Raw genomic sequence first — 19,540 nt, 5'->3', positions numbered from 1 at the left:
ATGGCCAACTAACCCCCACCCTCTACATTCCTTTCTATGGCTTTAAAGATAGATTCCCTGCTAACAGAGAAACTGCAGTCTAGTTCAGGAAATACAGGGAGTCCCCCAAAAATGTATACATACTTTAATAGCCGATAGCTCAATTGATGTTCTTTTCTTTTCAGATTTATCCACTGGAATTATTATAATTATGCAAAGTGTGTATACATATTGGGGGGACACCCTGTAGTTATAAACACTTAAGAATTGCCTCACTTCCCAGTGTTTTCTTTCACCATAAAACCATTCTATTGATCATTATTTCCATAATCATTTTGATATCACCTCTCCCTTGTCCCCTATACCCAATAATCTTGAAGTTCTAGTCACATAATCTGCCATTCTTTCTTTCCTGCCATTCCCACTGGCACTAGATTCATTTGGGCTCTCCCAGGAGAAGTGGTCAGGTGTTCTTCAATCCCCATCACCCAAAGAGTTGGCCTAAGGTTGCCTGCTGAAGAAACATAACCAGAAGCAAACGTGATGAATATTATTTGCTATATTTGATAATAAACCCCCCAAATTATCTGTGAATTAATTACTGAAATGTCTGATACATACCTGTGGAATCCTGATGACTGATTATATTTCTAGGCCTGATGACTGATCATATCTCTAGGAAGTAAAACACTGAATTTGAATAAAAATGTAAACAAGTTTTAATTCTGTCTCCTGTTGTCCAGCAACCTTGTAGGGAAGGGTCGGGAGCATCTTTAGCCAAGGGAGGTACAGAGATGGAGACCTTCTCTTACTCCCACAGGACATAGCACATGCCAACAATAGAGAAAGATATTGGCATTAGTTGGCAACCATGGGTCCTGGGTGAGTCTCTTCTCATGGAGACAGAGTCAGCACTCCTGTCATCTGTTCCCAACAGGTACAACAGCAGTAGCCTCTGCTGGGGGCAGGTCTGATGCCTCAGGACTTTGAGGAAGGTAGGCCTTCAGACCCTCTCCTTTGGGAAGTGGCTAAATGAGAAGAGACAATGTTCCATAAGAGCCCTTATCAAGACAACACCCAGAACTCCAGTCAAGGTGATTGGTTCAAGGGAGAAAATAAAAATATAAATAAAATCCAATCAAGTAAAACCAAATCTATTTTATTGAACCTTATCTGGAAACTTCAGGGGAAAAAAACCAAAAACAAAACCATTCTGTATTATGGATGAAAGAAGCCCAGAGTGTCAGAATTTTACAATAATTATCCAGAGAAAAGAGAGAGGTGATGCGATCAGTCTTTAACTCCTTACTAAAGCAGTGCTCTCTAAGATAAAATTGAGGTCACTGGACGTCATGCCCTTGACACCATTCTCTCCCTTCCTACTTTCTTTACTCACCTAACAAACTTCTGATTCTTTCAACATCTGAGGGATTATAAGGACACCTCTTGTCATAAGAGTGATGTAAGAATGGGAGTGTGCTATGTAGAGGACATGAAAAGTCACAATACTTCCCTTTATGAATTAATATTTTGGCATTTACATCAGTTCCCCAGAATCCAAATAATTATGGGAGTATCGACAGGTTTGATTTTCTAGGAGGTCAAACCTGAGGGTAAGACCCTGACCATGGTGACTTTATCTGGGTAATGCCATCCTCTGGTGACAGCAGAGAAAGCTGAGTGACAGCTTCCCTTACCTTAGCCTTCTCCAGCACCAACAAATAGTATTAAGGGTCTATTAGCTGTCAGATTTGCTCTGTAAACTTGCCACATAGTATCACCTCTGGGTTTCATTTTTCTCACGTAAAGGAATGAATTGGCTTGATGTTCTCTCAAAAATTTTAATTTCTGTGTCTCTTCCTTGAAAATATCATTGACATTCCTTACTCTCTCTCTTTATTATCTTTTCTTTCAAATATTGAAAAAGTACTATCTCCTATAACACTTAAACTTTGGGGCTTGTTCTTTTTTTAAAAAATTTTTTTTTTTTAAATGTGTCTTTGTTGATTTCAGAGAGAGAGGAAAGGAGAGGGAGAGAGAGATAGAAACATCAATGATGAGAGAGTCATTGATCAGCTGCAGCCCGCAACCTGGGCATGTGCCCTGACCGGGAATCGAACCCCGATCGCCTGGATCCTAGGTCGATGCTCAACCGCTGAGCCACACCCAGCCAGGCTTGGGGCTTGTTCTTGACAACCTAAACAAATTAACTGTTCTCAACTGATTAATCATGTTCTTCATTTTCCATGAGAATATGGGTTAGTTATGCATGAGAAAATCTGCCCATTCTGACAGGAAGATGTCTTTCAGGTAGGTAAGCCACCTGTGATGAAGTGATCCATTGAAGAAAGCCTATTTTCTTGTTGCATAAATACAGGCCCGAAGGCTACGTGAGAGCTGTCACACACGTACCTCCTGAATGCAATTCTGCAAAAGTGACACACGGTCATTCTTCATGTTAATGTCTATTTGTGCAACTATATTGTTTGAAATAACCAACCAATTCATCAAATAGAACATCAGACTTAGGGGGGAAAGAGGGTGTTTTTTCAGTACTAATAAAAAAAATGACAATTCTGTTTACCATTTGTCAGCTTTAAATAGTCAATAAATGTTTGTAATGATTTCCCGATTTTGAGATGTGACTCACTTGTAAGGATATGCAATTTTTTAGATTTATGGAGAGGGTGTTTTCCATAAACATCCAGCTTAGATAATTATCAGGAGAACTATTTATTATGTCTCAGAAGTTAAATGGGTGGTAAATGGAATGCCACTTATTGGTTGCAATTTTTTACATGACAAGAATGCCTATTTCTTTGATAATCAACTCAAATACACTAAAAAATTTAAAGCTTTTCAGTGTTGCAGGCTGATAATAAGCCTGGAAATATATAATAGTATGATCTCTGTATTAAAATTGTTTTCATTCTTCAAGCAGATGCAACAAAAATTAGAATTATCTTAGTGTTTCCAGCGACTCTACCCAGATAGTCCTGACTGATAACAGCTAATGGGATCAGATATGCCCTCCTACAGTCAGCTCCACAGCTCCAAAGCCAGCTCCTCAATCTGCCACCCAGAAACCCAGCTGGAACCTGGAATCCAAAGAATGTGTTTGCATTATCAAAGAACTCTTCTTTCCCAAAGGATCCACCCTGGGATTCCATTCTAGTGACTTTACAGAACTCACCTAATTACTTATTAGTGAGTTCCCATAATCTGCTTAAGAACTTGTTTACTTGTTAACAGAGAGGGTGGGGAGTCTAGCCCTAGCAGTCTATGTCAATTGAATATCAAAAATAAGATAAACATGTCTGAAGTGATGGCACTGTCCCTGAACATCTGAGCGGAAGGAATCAAGAGATCATCATAGTCTTTCTGATTTTACAAATGAGCACATGGAAAAAGGTCACCCAAAAGTCATTCTGGGAAATTTGACTGCCAGTGATGCCATTCATAGCCCTTGGCACTGTCTTGTCATTAAGTGGTGCTTAATGAACACTTACTGAATCAATACATCTTGGATTTATATCCTTTCCCTATCAGATATCTAGTTCTAAAAAATAGAGACCCATGCTTCAGCATGCAATGCTATTAAGATATTTCCTACTGTGATGTGGGAGATGATGTCTTTTGCCATAACGTAACCATTAACCACATCGAGAAAGAGATCAAACAAAACACAAGAAAAAGTACTCCCAGGCAATCTCATTTGCGATCATCACAGCACACAGAGTGTTCAAAAAATTTTCACCTGTACTTTATTAGCAAGAAACACCTGAGGGATAACATGTTATATTGGACCTGGCATAGAAATACCTGATCTGGGAAGAGGGGCGGGAGTGGAGGAGATGTTCCCTAGTTTGTGTAAATAAATAACTGCTTTCATGGAGATTCATTTTTACATGGGTTTAAAAACCATTCTGTAAGATAACTTCCAAAATAAACAAGTTTTAGTACCTTTTCAGACTTTGCATTTTTAAAAGCCTCCATAGCTGCTAGGTTGCCTATAACAAGCAGTAGTTCATTCAACACAATAACATCCCACTGCATTTATTAATTTTATAGCAAGAAGATGAAATGATGTTGTCTAGGGAACGGGATGAGAGGAGAGGGGTTTAGGAACTGGGAATTTTTATTCTGGCTCAGATGCTAATTCTCCTGTGACCTCAGCCAAGCCCTATAAATTGTTACTATCTGCAAAGTGAAGATAATGGACAGGCCCTTCCCATCCCACAGGAGAGTTGTAGAGATTAATTAGGCAGCTCATTTGAGATTCAAAGTGCTTTGAGCCCACAAGAAAAGTGACAGGGAGAACAAAGGAGGGGCTCTCACTTCATTTTAGCAGACCAGGGACCACACCAAAGACATTCCCAGGAATCCATTTGGTGGCACACCAGTATTTGTTAATTAACTGGTATTAGGAAGTCATTATGTCTGCCAGGGTTAATGGAAAGATTGAACTTGCTAAAACAGGCCTATAGAGGTGTAAATCGAGGGCTCCTTTTCTTCTGAAGGAAGACTGGGCCCTTATGCATCAAACCTAACTTGAGTGTGCTTCCTGGTCTTTCCATTATCTCTTAGAACCTCCATTCAGGTAGTCTGGAGCATGAACTTTTTTTTTCCGCCCCCAATGAAAAATGAAATCTAATCTATGTCAGAAGCAAAAGGGGAGGGAGCCATTGGGGACATCTGTAATAGTGCCAACAATAAAAAACAAAAACAAAACAGCAAAAAACTTCTTTTCCTATGTTATATACACATACATACTCATATGCTTTTATAAAAATGCACGAATAGCACCCTAGCCCTTCAGAAATGTTCTTTATGTATTGTACAGTCTTTGTTTCTATGTGTCCACTCTTCCTTCTTACTCAGCAATACCTCATGGTCTTCCCTCCAAACAACTAGTGTGATGCTGATTCCTTATTTCCATGTCTACATAATATTCCATGGTGTGGCTATGCTAGTCATACCTGAAAGCCTAACATGCTTTCTCAATACATTGCTATTATAACAATTCTACAAAAATATTTAGAGATTGTTACATTGAAACTGGTTCTCCACAGATAATGTTGTTCCCCCGGGAGACATTGAGCAATGTTTGGAGACATTTTTGGTTGTCACCTGGGAGGAGGCAGTAAAGCCTAGGGATGCTCTAAACACCCTGTAATGCACAGGAAAGAACCTACCACAGACAATTTAAAACAATTAAAATGAAGAGAATAAATTAATTAGTCATTCTTCAGCAATCATTTGATGGGAGAGTTCCATCTGGCCCAGGTCCAGTACCTCAGTTGGGTAGAGAGACATCCTGATACACCAAGGTTGCAGGTTTGATCCCGGGTCAGGGCACATGTAGCAACCAACCATGGATGTATAAATAAGTGAAACAACAAAATCAATGTTTCTCTCTCTCTCCCTTCCTCTCTCTAAAAATCTATCAATCAGCCCAGCCGGGTGTGCCTCAGCGGTTGAGCGTCGACCTAGGATCCAGGCGATCGGGGTTTAATTCCCTGTCAGGGCACATGCCCGGGTTGAGGGCTCGATCAATAACTCTCTCATCATTGATGTTTCTATCTCTCTCTCTCTCCCTCTCCTTTCCTCTCTCTGAAATCAATAAAGATATATTTAAAAAAAAATCTATCAATCAATCAATCAATAAAAAAAGGGTTCCATCTTATACTCATACACTGGATGCTTTGTGAACACACACATACACACACACACACACACACACACACACTCACACAGCCAAATCAGAAGTCTAGCAAAAAAACATTCTGGGGAGAATCCCAGAGGGCTCCTCAGCCTACCATGGAAGGAACAAATGTGCAGTACACAGAACGGAATAGATCACCTGGAATCTTCAAAGCACAGCCAAGCTGTGGGAGAAAAGCTCAGATGCACACAAATCAGTCAGGAAAGTTATAGCCAGAAGTGAGATGTTTGTCCTTTTATTAAATGTAGGTATCTTTTGAGGGCAACTTTTGTGAGGGTTAAAAGAGGAAGGGAGGGGTATTGATAGAGATCTAAAGTACATGTTCCCTGGGCTAGTTCCCACCTCCCTCCTCCTGTGGAGCCCAACATGTAAAGTTGATCAGATGCTTAAAATCCAGACTCCTCTAACTATCTCCAACTGGCCTGTTTGCATAGAACTCGTCTAGATATTCAAGGCGAAAGCAGTGTTTGGGTGACCTTTCACACTTTGAAGGACCCTTGCATGTCTAGCTTGCCCAGAGAATCCCTTTCTTAGAAAAGGAAGGAAAAGGGAGTGAGACAAAGGAGAGAAAAAGCAAGAAGAGAAGCAGGACTAAGAAATGAAGGAGGGGGAGCCCCTTCCAGGCGAATAGAAGGACGTTTTCCATCCATTTCACTGGCTCCTACAAAGAGTTCATAGCTCTTCTCAAAGTATTTGCATACTTACCACAGTGCTCATTTCTCATCCTTCTAGAGTGTGCATCATTCCATAGCATCCTCGCAGTCAGGGGACACACAATGGCCTGAAGATGGAGCAATCTCTGGGGAGGCAGACCGTGGACCTGACACCGTTCTCACGAAGGAGAGACTCTGAATCTACTAGACAACTCTGGAGAGCAAACTCTTTTCTCAGATTACTACCCCTGACAGTAAGCACACAAAGCTGAGGTTTATTTTGTTTTCTCTCTGGTCTTGGAATTTCTGTGTCTTGGGCTGCCCCACTCTGTGGGTGGGAGGGGGCACACCTGCCTGTTTAGGGTAAATGAGGCCTTGCTCACCGACTTTGAAGGAGCCTTTTGTTTCTCAGGACATGGAACCCCCTGGGGAGGGATTGCTGAGGGACTCTTCACTTTCCAAGGGAGGATCTGAAGCCACACTTAAATGCCTCCTCCTTCCTTCTCAGAGTCCAAAGGATAAAAATTTAAACAGTGTTTTAAAAAATCTCTAAAGAAGGGAGGAGGGAGATAAACAGAAGAGTGTCAGTGGTACAAATGTAAACACAATAGTCTTTTATCTAGTAAATTGTTCAGGTTCTCCCAGTGCCTCAGGGATGGACAGCCCCCTGTTCTCCCCTGAGCCTCTTCCTAGTTCCTTGCCCTTTCCTCTCTCTCTTCCTCCTTTCTCTGCTCACCTATGTCCCACTTCTTCTAGTCTCTGTCCTCTCCTTTGTCACTGTCCTGTGGCTAACCAACAACCCATGGAAAAGGAAAACAGAAATCCTCCCACATTTACGCAAGCACCGAGCCTTAGATGAGGTGCAGGACCTGTTAACCCCAAACATGGCACCTTGGCATAGTGAATATTTTAAGCTGAAGGAGGTTGAGGAAATAGCAGAAGCTTGGAGGTCGCTCTGACCTCTTCCCTCCCATGAGGCTGGTCATAAGACCCTCACATGAGAAGTGATCTCTGTATTCCTGAGGCAAAGGCATCCTTAGCTGAGAAGACAAAGGGATGCCAAGAGGAATCCTAACAAACACACTCTGCTTCCCTCATATCCCTCATATTCCCTCATATGCCTCTATGCCTGTCTACTCTTCCTCAAACCTAGCATTAAAATACTTAGGTCTTTTCTTCACGTCTTCATTTCCATATGAAAGTTCTCATGACAAGTAAAACTTGTATTAAATAAATGTGTATGCTTTTCACCTGTTCTTCTGTGTTTGTCAGTTTAATTTTCAGATCTAGCCAGGGAACCTAAAAGGTTGAGGAAAATGTTTTCCTTTCCTACACCCGCCACTGGTCATATGAACTATGACTTGTGCGAGTCGCTTCCTCTGATCTCGCTAGTTCCATATTTCCCTCAAAATTGGAAGGTTGGGGCCCCTGATCCAATGTCCTTCTGGCTGGCACTGTGAATGTAGGCTGCTCGCCTTTTGCTCACCCCAGTCTTACCTTCCTTAACGAACCAATAGGATATATACCCAAAATCTGCAGTGTAGGTTGTCAGGCTAAATACTGGGGAATAGTTGATGATGTTGCAATTCGAGTTCAGAGTAACATTCCTCCTTTACTGGGGCCGTCAGTCTTTTATCTATCAAGGCCTTCAACTGATAAGATGAGGTCCACCAACATTTTGGAGGGTAATCTGCTTTACTCAAAGTCTTCTAATTTAAATGCTAATCTCATCTAGAAAATACCTTCACAGAAACATCTAGAAAAACATTTGACCAAAGATCTGGGTACTGTGGTGCAACTAAGTTGACACAGAAAATTAACTCCAGTTGTACCCCAACCCTTATCCATGGTTTCATTTTCCATAGCTTCAGTTACCCACGGTCAACCAAGGTCTGAAAATATTAAGTGGAAAATTCCAGAAATAAACAATTTATGTTTTAAATGACATGCCATTCTGAGTAGTGTGATGAACTCTTGAGCTCTCCCACTCTACCCCACTCAGGACATGAATGATCCCTTTGTCCAGCATATCACACATGCTGTGTACTCTATCTGCACATTAGTCACTTAAGAGCTATCTCTGCTCTCAGATCAACTGTGAACGTATGGTAGTGCTTGTGTTCAAGTACCCCTTATTTTACTCAATAATAGTCCCAAAGTTCAAGAGTAGTGATGCTGACAATTTGGATATGCCAAAGAGAAGCTGTAAAGTGCTTCCCTTAAGTGAAAAAATATGTATGCATTGGGGGGAATAACAGAGTAAATAGGATTTGGTCCTATCCATGGTCTCAGGCATTCACTGGGGGTCTTGGAATGTATCCCCCACATATAAGGGAGGGAACTACTGCACCACAGTAGGGAAAACAGCTAGCTGGGGCATTTGAAAATCTGGTGAATCGGAAGCAATTAACTGCATGTTCATGGGAATCTCATGCCAGAAGTATATGTACAGTAATAAAGCAGAACAGCAAACATTTATACTGCACCAATAAAGGGTGTTCTGGGCATATGCCTTAGAAACAGGGGAATCATTTTCTTCTTCCTCCTTTTCTTCCTCTTCTTCCTCCTTTCTCTTCTTCCTCTCCTTCTTCTTCTCCCTCTTCCTCTTCTTCGACATGATTGCCTAGAGATGTTTTGTTTTGCTCTACTTTTTCTTTTCTCTTTCTTAAACATCATTGATCTTTGGATGAAAGCAAGCAAAGGTTACTATTTATTTTATCTCCTTGCTCTCAACAGAGGCCATGAAATAAATAGTGAACTTGAAAGGGCAGATCTTTCTGAAGCCAACTGAAATGTGAAGTATCTTCAGATCACACCAGACAAAACAAGTCGTTATAGCCAACCCTTGCTCATTCGGCCACATAGGAACTTGGTTGGCCTCCCATTCAGAGGCTAAATTTAGCAGAACAACACTTAGCCAACTCTCCTGTTTGAAGGTGAGAGCCCACAAGGACAGCCTAGCTCCAAGTCGATCTTCATGTACAGTTTCACTGCAAGAGATTTCATGTTAAACCATCTAACTTATTATTTCTTTGAAGAGTTGAAATATGAGGAAACTCTAAGTGTGCATAAGAGAACCTTTGTATAGATGACATGTCCCTTTGGGGTGAGAGAATGAAGAGGGAGCGGCTGGCCATGAATCCCTGCCATTTAGTTTCTTGTAACTTCCTCTCTGGTTTTGCACCTACACCCACTTGGCTCACGGTCCCTGCATGGTTTCCTAGGAATCTGCCTATTGTAAAATAAATAGAGCCTGTAGAATAGAATCAGAAGCCAAAAAATAAAGTCCTTTGTCCTGAATTCTTTCCTCTATGAGGCACTTAGACATGTGAACAGTTAGCTGGAGTACTTTTGCCACATCTTCAGCTTTGTTTTATTTGCCTTCTTTGTAGACTGAGAAAAACATTTTCCTTGTCTTCCAGAAAGATACAACAGGACCACGTTTCCCTGAGCCATATGAGAGGAATGGATGATTTTGAACTCTAATTAAACTGGCTCTTAAGAAAACATGCCATGTGGGTGAGATCTACTTCTTCTTGAATAACCCACTTGAGGAAATTTCCCAGGTCAGATCCTGTTTCTTATCTTATTTAATCAGTAATCCTTTCTACAATGTGCTCCCCACTCAAGTCACACCCCATTTACAGATCCACAGGAGAATAACAATGAGCACTATAGAAAATGTTTTATTTTTGTTTATTGAGTATTCATAAGGAATTTACATGCATTAATTTATTTAATCCTAACAACAACCCTATGAAATAAACACCACAGGTGGCATTTAACTTCATAGCTCATGCTATTTCTCACAGGAGATAATTTTTTGGACATTCATAATAATAACAACTGACATACATAAAGTTCTATAAAGCTTTAAAAAATATTTTCACACTGCCCGGCCAGGCGTGGCTCAGCGGTTGAGCATCGACCTAGGATCCAGGCGATCGGGGTTCGATTCCCAGCCAGGGCACATGCCCGGGTTGTGGGCTCAATCAATGACTCTCTCATCATTGATGTTTCTGTCTCTCTCTCTCCCTCTCCTTTCCTCTCTCTGAAATCAAGAAAGATCTATTAAAAAAAAAAAAGTTAAAAAATATTTTCACAGAACTCATTTTCCCTCTTCATCACTGTTTGTGAGATAGAGTATTTGTTTCCTTACCATCTCCATTATCTTCATTGAAAGGGTGAGAGAGATCAGATTGAGAGAGGTTGAGGGATTAGCCTGGCCGTACCTGGATTTGCAGGTAAACTGGCTGGGTAGCAGGCACCCTCCCAGCCTGTAGTCATCCAAGGTAGTGTCATAAATTCAGTTTTCTGTTCAGCATGGAAGTCTTCCCAAACTCAGCCAAGCCAAAAAGACACTCATTATTTTCCCTCCATAAACCATCACTCTCAATTCTCCCCTTCTTTTTAGTGAAGGTATTCTGGCCTCCCAAGTTTCAAAGCCTAAGAACCATTTTTTATAATCTCTCTCTTTCTTTCTCTCACATCCAAACCAGACACTCGATGTGCCCTTTGAAATGCATGTGTCCAATTGGTTAAACAAGTGCTAGCCTAAAAGTGTCGCATTGTGCTATAACGGGGAGTGGGGCAAGCAAGGATGGAAAACACAGATGACAGGAAGAAATGGCTTTGTAATCTCATGGAGGAAATGAAACTGGAACATAGATCATTAAACTTCCAGATAAGAAATGATAGAGACCCAAGAGAGGAAACGTAAAACAGATCCTTACTGATAAGGTGAGAGGTCTCAGAGGATATGCTCAATTCCACACTGTTCAGCTGAAGAGAAGAACCCATCGTCTAACCACATTTCAACATGCAATAATGACAGCTCCACCCTGAGAGGAGGCTAGGTTTCTAATAAAAGCCAGATAGCCTAATATCTGGAGCTAGTTTCAATCCTGAGTCTCCTACACATTTGGCTGTTTGTTTATTTTTGTTAGAAAGACAGACTTGTTCTTTTGCCAGGGAACTCTCTAACATCCTGCCACCAACATCTGCACAGAATAGAACGCTTTGGAGGGTCAGATGGAAGAAAAACAACCTTCTCTCTGAAAAGGGTGAGGGAGATAGTAGTGCTTCTGTTTGAAGCAACAGAATGTATAAGAGAAAGTGCCAACTAAACCGCACCAATAAGCCATTGTGATTGGCCATGCTTCAGCATAAGAGGGATCTGAGGCCATCTAACAAAGGTGCAGGGGACGCAACATGACTTCCAGCTCCTGCGCCATTAGCATCTGCCCCCAGAACACAGTGCCATTCTGCGGGCACTCAATGTTCTCCTTGTGCTTAACAGCCTAAAAGGCCACTTTAAATTTGTGTTTACTTATTTATTGTTCTTCTCCGCCATCAGATTGTAAACTCTATAAAACAGAGCATATGTGTAATAGATTCACCCGTGTACACTAAACCAATAGAGGAAGGGGGGAGGAAAGGAAGGCAGAAGAGAGGGAGGGAGGGTGGGAGGGAGGGAGGAAGAAAGGAGTTTGTGCACTTATCCAATTACACTTCCTGCACCTCTCACACTCCACTGGTTGCTGTTTGAACGCATCCTGCTGTTCTGTGCAGCGACTGGGAGAGTGCCTGGCAGGGAGCAGAGTGATCAATAAATGTCTGCTGAATTGAGTATGTTCTTTAGTGCTCATTGGATTAACAATAGATTAAAATTGATATTATAGTTAAAAAAGAATGCTAGTGTAGACATGCTCATAAATAAGTACTTTGAATGAATTGGTTTTATAAAAAGGAAGTTTTCAAATCCATTCTGGTAGCTAATTATTTTTGTCACTACATCTTCTAAACTCCAGGCACATTTCTAAGGCTGATGCAGTGGCTGTCAGCACACTACGGGCAGGCAGATATTTTCAGGAGGCAGGCAGCCCTCCTGTTCTAAACAGATGCACTGCAGGCAAATCAGTTAGGGGGGCATCTGCAGGGCTGGTTTCTGTGGCCTAGAAGAGATGATGCCACTACTCAGTTGTTTTGCCACATTAAGGTTAGCGTGTTGTCATGAGTGGATATTAATAGTTGTAGTATTATTTTTTTACCTATGTGGAAACATACACATGCAAGAAAGTGCACAGGACAATTAAGGAGACAAGTTAATTCAGGCTATTGCAATAGGGTGGACGTTCATTGATCAGTAACATCTCAAAGAAAAAGAAGGGGCCTGGAGCTTCATAGAGGTGGGTGTACAGGGCAGGTAGATAAGGGTCTAGGGGAGTCAGGTGAAAGGTGGAGAGAGGTCTTATCTGATCGTCAAGGACGGGCGAACGTGTGTCTTGTTCACGGGGAACAAGTGAAAACAGGGTCCTGTCTTGTAGTTAGTGATTTCTTAGATCTTAAAAGGCTGATGATGATGACTTTATTACCCCTTCTCTCGATATTATTTTCTTTGTAATCGAGGGAAGATTCTTAAAGAACTAAAGCAGAGCTCATGGGCAGATGACCATCAGATCAGGTGCAGCTGGCATCTATAGGAAGCTTGGCCCTTTCCTTGTGGAGAGGAAAAGAAGTTACCTGTTTAAGAATCAGGAATTTTCACATCAGTTCTCAAAAGGCAGACTTAAAACCCCAGGGCATTTCCTCAAGGCAACAGCTGTCGGGAGCTGTGTTCCAGTGACCTCTATGGGACATTACAGCTGTCATCTGTCCAGCTCCTTATCCCAGAGACTGGGGCACTGCCCCTCACTGCCATTCTTCCTTTGCTGTTCATCAATGGCCAGGTCCACTGTCTACTTAACACCCCTGTGTGACCGGGGGCATTCAAGCTTGCAGTCACAAACGATGGTTCTAGATGAGGAATGAGCTGACGGAGGAGTGGGCTTGGAAAATCCTGGCTTTCAAGACTGAGATCCTCCCTGCTGGAATTCTACGATCCCTGGGAGGTTACGATTCACAGGTGTAGACAACGTAGAGTTCATCAAGCTGAAAACAAAAGCAGGTTAGCAACCACATTTATTTTTGTAATCTGAACTTAGTTCCCATCCATTCAGGGTCAACTCTAACAACATGAACAAACCACACTTACAAACAGGCTCCTTGTTTCCCTCTCATACCCTGTATTTTGGTATCCGTTTCCAATTACCTTTTTTAAAAAATATGTTTTTATTGATTTTTAGAGAGGAAGGGAGAGGGCTAGAGAGAGAGAAACATCGATGGGCTGCCTCTTACATGCCTCCTACTGGGGATCCTGCCCACAACCCAGGCATGTGCCTTGACCGGGAATAGGACCAGTGACCTCTTGGGTCATGGATCGATGCTCAACCACTGAGCCGCACTGGCTGGGCCATTTTCAATTAACTTTAAAGTCATCCTGGATTCTTTATTTCTAAAGCCCAATTATCATTTATTCCTCTCACTGGCAAAATACATTCCAGCTATGTCTGAGATCTGAACTAAGCAAAAATTCTGTTAGTGAGCTTGCATCTGGGAAATGAATCAGAGCTCCTATTAGACATGATTACCCTTATTAGTGGATGTGACTTTCAGCCTGGCCTCTGGGGTATTTATCACTAGGGGAATTGCAAGGGAATTGTGCAGGAGAATAAAATATTTTTATTCTAATAACCTAAGTGATGAAGAAATTATACAAAATACTAGACTGACATTTTGATGACAAAGAAGAGAGGTTTCAGGCTGAAATTGTCATGCAAAATTATTGAATGTGACTTTGCAAAACATATGATCAGTTTTATATTAAATAAACAATATTAAATAATAGTTAGCAGGGTTCAGCAAACTATAATCTGTGGGTCAGATCCAGCCAGGCCTGTTTTGCAAATAAAGTTTGCCTATAGTTATTGACAAGGGCCTGCACTGGAATCATGGGAGACTTTAGATAAAGACTAAGGCAAAGGAAGCTATAAATGGGGAAAGGACATGAGGGCCAATTTGTCCCAGAAGCTGGACCTTGACAATCTCAGCTCAGCTGTGAGAGAGGTGATCCTTGGTGAGTGCTGGCTTCCTTCCTCTTGGAGCCTGACTATGGTGGGCTAGTGGCTAGCTTGAGGGACCTGGTGATGAAGTGGTCAGGAAGACAACACACTGGGGATAGGCCACTAGGGTCACAGAGCCCTAAAGTTCTCCCATTTCCTGAAAGTAACATATTTGATTTGACTCTAAGTGGGAGAGGTTCCTTCAGAGAACATGTTTTTGGTGATTGGGCATTACCTTAGTAAAAGGATGTGATGTATCCACTTGGAGAGAAAAGCTTCACAAAATCTGAACAGAGTTGCAACTGTACACTGGAAATCAGCCTTTGGATCCCAACACAGCTCTGTCCTGGGACTCAAGAGCTCCTCTTGAGCAGCCTTTCCCTGCATGGCCGAGATCAATGGTGTGTGTCCTCAGGGACAACCCTCAGCATCTGCTCAGGATCTGCCTGAGGAGTCATACAAGGTTGTTTGTGATCTCAGCCTCATATTAGGAGATGACAGTACTGATGGTGCTAGAGTTGGAAATAACCATATGTGCTACCATCTTGCAACCATCTGTGACCAAAAGCAATAATCCTGACCAGACACAAGATCCAGACTTCTAGCCAGCTGCTCAGTTTTGACCAAATGAATCCTTCTACCCCTATAGGAAGTCAGTTGACTTATTTGCCACTTTTGGCCAAAGATAGCATGGTATGGGTCTGCACTGAAACTTTAGCTGAATCTCTTAAGTCCCCTCAGTGTCAGGAAGAGATTTGCTGTGAATCAGACCTCCTGGGAAACCCAGATCCACCTGAGAGCCCCAGGCTCCCACACCTGCACTGGTTTATTTTCTGCCTACATTCAGATTTGTTTGGAGCTGGACCAAGCTCATGTTGGGCTTAACCATGGGGAATGCAGGGTGGGTTTCAGAGTCTCTGAAAGGGAGATATTGGTGGTACAGAAATCCTTTATTTAAAAAGTTATTCAACCATTCTACAACTATCTATCTTTATTATCAGTTACATATACACAAAAATGATGTGGGGTCATATGTTATCTTTATGTATAGCCATATTGGTCTAATAAAGACCTACAGAAATCAGAATTACCTTCTGTTCTGGTAACATTTTTCCTTCTCATCACCATTCTTCCTTATAATATACACACACCCAGAATATATATTGTATTATTTTGATACAGACCATCAGAGTTTTATGATATACTGTCATTGAATTATAACATTTTTAAAAATGCAATATTTTTCAGCTAAAATAAAAGCAAGGTATAGATGTACCAATGTAGTTGACATTTATGAAATATAATTTTAATAATAAAGCTTTAAAAATATTATAAGTATATCGTTTCCATTCTCTTTAGGTCTAGTTAGGTGGGAAAAATTGCTGTTCCTAGCATCTTAATTAAAATAGTTATAATGTTAGCAAAAAAAAAACAAACTTATTTGACATGCTCATGTCGTAATTACATTAAAAAGTTTACTCTCCATTAGTTTTCCTGATTATACTAAGCCATCTGTGCTTGTAAAAATAATAATAAACAATGAATTTTGTATGCCATATGTACTTTGCTGTTTAATAGTAATTAAGCAATAATCCCAAAGCAATCACTTAACTGTGATATTGCTTAAACGTAATTATTTGTAATGAATGATAACCAATTATTTGTAATATTAACAATAGTTTTCTTCATTTCTTAAAATCCTCACCCGAGGATATGTTTTTATTGAGCTTAGAGAGAGAAGAAGAGACAGAGAGAGAGAGAAATATCTATTGAAGGAGAAACATCTATCGATTGCCTCCCTTACGCACCTTGACCGAGGACCAAACCTACAACTCAGGTATGTGCCCTGACCACAATCTTTTTTGGTGTACGGAACAACACTCCAACCAACTGGGCCACCCAGCCAGGGCAGTTTTCTTCATTTTTTTAATCTTTAAAATTTGCTTGTGGCCATAGCAGTCTCAGCAGCTATGCTGGAAAATTAGTAATTCTGTTGTGTTAATGACAGATTTTCCATGAATCAAAATTCTAGTTATGGTCTATTAGATTTGTAATAGGTTTTTATAGTACTTTCAAAATTGAGACTGTTATAAATATCTCATTTACTCGACTATTATAAGTAAATGGCTTTAATAATACTTATAGTGAAATGTAAAATGTGAAGTGACCAATATTACAGAGCACAATGTAAATGTGAAAATGACAGAGCTTCATGTCCTAAGTAAGACTAGGTTGACATAAAACAGAGTTTGATTTGGGGGAAGAAACAAAATATAACCACTTAGTGATACTTTTCCAAACGTATCACTAAGCATTATAACTTTAGACAGTTCACTAAGTCATTTCAAAAAATTATGTATTGTATTAAAGTGTGGCATTTCTTACAGCAAAAAGTGACTAAGTCATACATATTTCAGCAATAAAATAATTTAGGATACTTATGATTCATATCAAGTATTTTATTTTGTTTTTAATACAGCAAAAAAATGTACTGTGTTAAAACTTTTCTTTCCAAATTTCATATCTAAGGAACAAAGTATTTGGTTTGGTCTTTTTACTCTGGATTCCTAACATCACAAGGAAATACACAGTAGGATACAACCAACTGCCTCTAGATTGGTGGTTTTCAATTGGGGGCGATTTTGCCCCTGGAAGGACATTGGACGAAGTCTAGAGACATTTTCCATTGTCACAGATGGGGGAGGGGTGCTACTGGCCTCTCATGGATAGAAACCAAGAGTGCTGGGACATATCCTCTGGTGCACAGGACACCCCATGACAGAGGATGACCCAGCCCAAGATATCAGTAGTGCCGACTTTGAGAACCTTGGCTTAGATCACCCGTTTTGCACTTAAAATAATTTATAAAGGAATTCAAGCATTTCCACCTTGAGAGTGTCAAAGCGGAATTAAAAGCTCTAACTACCAGGAACTTTATTTCCCCTCCTCTGCCACCAGATAAAATAGGAAGTATCACAGGAACTAAAACTTCTCCAAGATCTGGTACTAACCTGCAAAGCATCAAAAGAAAAAAGTTTATTGAAGTCCACTACGTAGCTGCAAATATCGCCATGAGCCTGCTTTAAGAGGGTGACACTAAGCTCCCCGTAACCACTGTAAACACATCACAGATGGCCTGATGCAGAGGCTCCACTTCTGCTGCTGTTGTCCGGGCCAAGCGTACCTGGAGCCAGGGATCCAGCTTCTGTCATCACACAGACAAAGGAGGCCTGTGCAAGGGCCTTTTACTCCCTTTGCAAGCTTGACAATCAAGGTCTGGGGCAGGCAGATCTTATGGAGGGCCCAGGGCATACGTAGGCACCGCTGCTTCAAGGGCGGCTGCGCAAGAAAATCGCCTACGTTCAGGAGACAGGGCTCATGATTGGGAAATCCATGAAAATGTGTGGAGCTGTGATGAGATGACTTGTGGCCACAGACAACATTTGTGATCTTGGGACCAGAATTGCCATTTGTTTTTAGGAACAATAGGGCTAGAAACATTGAATCCTAGTATTTTAGGGTTGGAAGAGAGAGATATGTATTCTGAATTTACTTTCTCACCACCCCAACTCCAGTTTCCATCTATGTTCCGATTGTCTCTTATTTTTTCTCCTTCCTCCCTCCCTTCCTCCTTCCCTTCCTTCCTTCCTTCCTTCCTTCCTTCCTTCCTTCCTTCCTTCCTTCCTTCCTTCCTTCCTTCCTTCCTTCATCAGCCAACAAGTATTAATTGAATGTCTGCTTTGTGGAAGGTATTGTTCTAGAGAACACTGCTGTGAACTGGCAAACTCCATGCATTTTATTTATATTTGGGGAGAGAAATGAAAAAATAAGTAAGTAAACCTAATAAGTATCCTTTACTATCCAAACTTGGAAACTGCACATATACAGGTAAATATTGGGATAAATCTCTTATTCAGATTTGTGTTACCTGCTATCTGAAATTCAGGCACCAAATAAATTCAGATAATACATTATCTCCAGCTATTCAAATTCAGCCCCCCAACTCAGGAATTAACTAGAACTAAGACGTGAAGGGAACTTTCATACAATTTGACAGATGGCAATAAATGCCAGGGAGAAAAGTGAAACAGAAAGAGAGTGACAGTGACAGTCCCGAGGGGAAAGGAACTGCAACTTTAGTGTAGAAAACCTCACTGAAAGGTGACATTTGGGAGAAATTCTGATCAGAGAGAAACAAGTACAAAAGTTTTGTAGTGGGGGGGCTACTGCTGAGTTTGAAGAATGCAAGGAAGCTGGTTAGGTTTGGAGTAGGTGAGAAGGGTGAGATCAGAGAACTACACGGGGCCAGATCACGGATGGCTCCGCTGACCACTGCAGGCACTCGGTTTCAGAAAGAAGTGCAGGCCCACTGCAGGGTTTTGAGGAGAGGAATGACTAATGTGCTGATCACTGTGCTGAGGCTGTATTGGAAGAGGGTGAGTGGACCCTGGAAGCCCAGTTTGGAGGCAACCTCAGATCTTCCTGTGGTGTGATGGCAGCTTAGACCAGGGCAGTCACAGCAAAAATGATGAGGTCAGGTCCTGGATATATTTTGAAGGAAGAGCCAAATTGGCTTCACTATGAATTGAGGTGGGAGAAAAGGAGATCAAAGATGAGAAATTAGAAGAATGGTGTTCTGAGATGGGAAAGACTAAAGGAAGGGAAAAGGGTGTGTGCATGTGTGTGTGTGGTGTGTGTGTGTGTGTGTTGGGAGGCAGTGGTTCTGTTGTTCGGGACTGTTAAATTCAAGATGCCTCACAGGCATCCAAATGCTGTGGTTTAGGGAAAAGATCTGGACTGAAAATAGACTTGTGGAAGTCCTCAGGGTGTGGGTGGTATTTAAAGGCATGGACCTGGCTGAAGTCATCAATTAGTGTAAAAAAGAGAAACGGGCTGGAACAGAATCCTGGAACAACCCAATGTGAGGAAGTTGGAAGAACCAGCAAAGGAGACTAAGAAGGAGCCCCCTGGGAAGGAGGAGAGGAAACAGAATGTGTTTTTACATGGGTGGAGTAATGAAGTGTGTCAAGCACTGTGGGGAACTAAAAAGATGAAGACCATGAGCAGCAGCCTCGGGGAAGCCACCAGAATGCTTCAAGTGTGGTTTCAGTGGAGTGGTGAGGCAAGAGCCCAGCTGCAGAATTAAGGGAAAATGGGAGGCAAAATGTGCCCCTCCTCACTAGCTGCTTGACGGTGGAGAGAGCAGAAGTTTTATTGAAAAGATGAACCCTGCCAGGGGATTT

Source organism: Miniopterus natalensis, chromosome 2, assembly GCF_054644295.1.
Source record: "Miniopterus natalensis isolate mMinNat1 chromosome 2, mMinNat1.hap1, whole genome shotgun sequence".
Lineage (NCBI taxonomy): Eukaryota > Metazoa > Chordata > Mammalia > Chiroptera > Miniopteridae > Miniopterus > Miniopterus natalensis.
Note: the sequence above shows the minus strand (reverse complement) of the source record.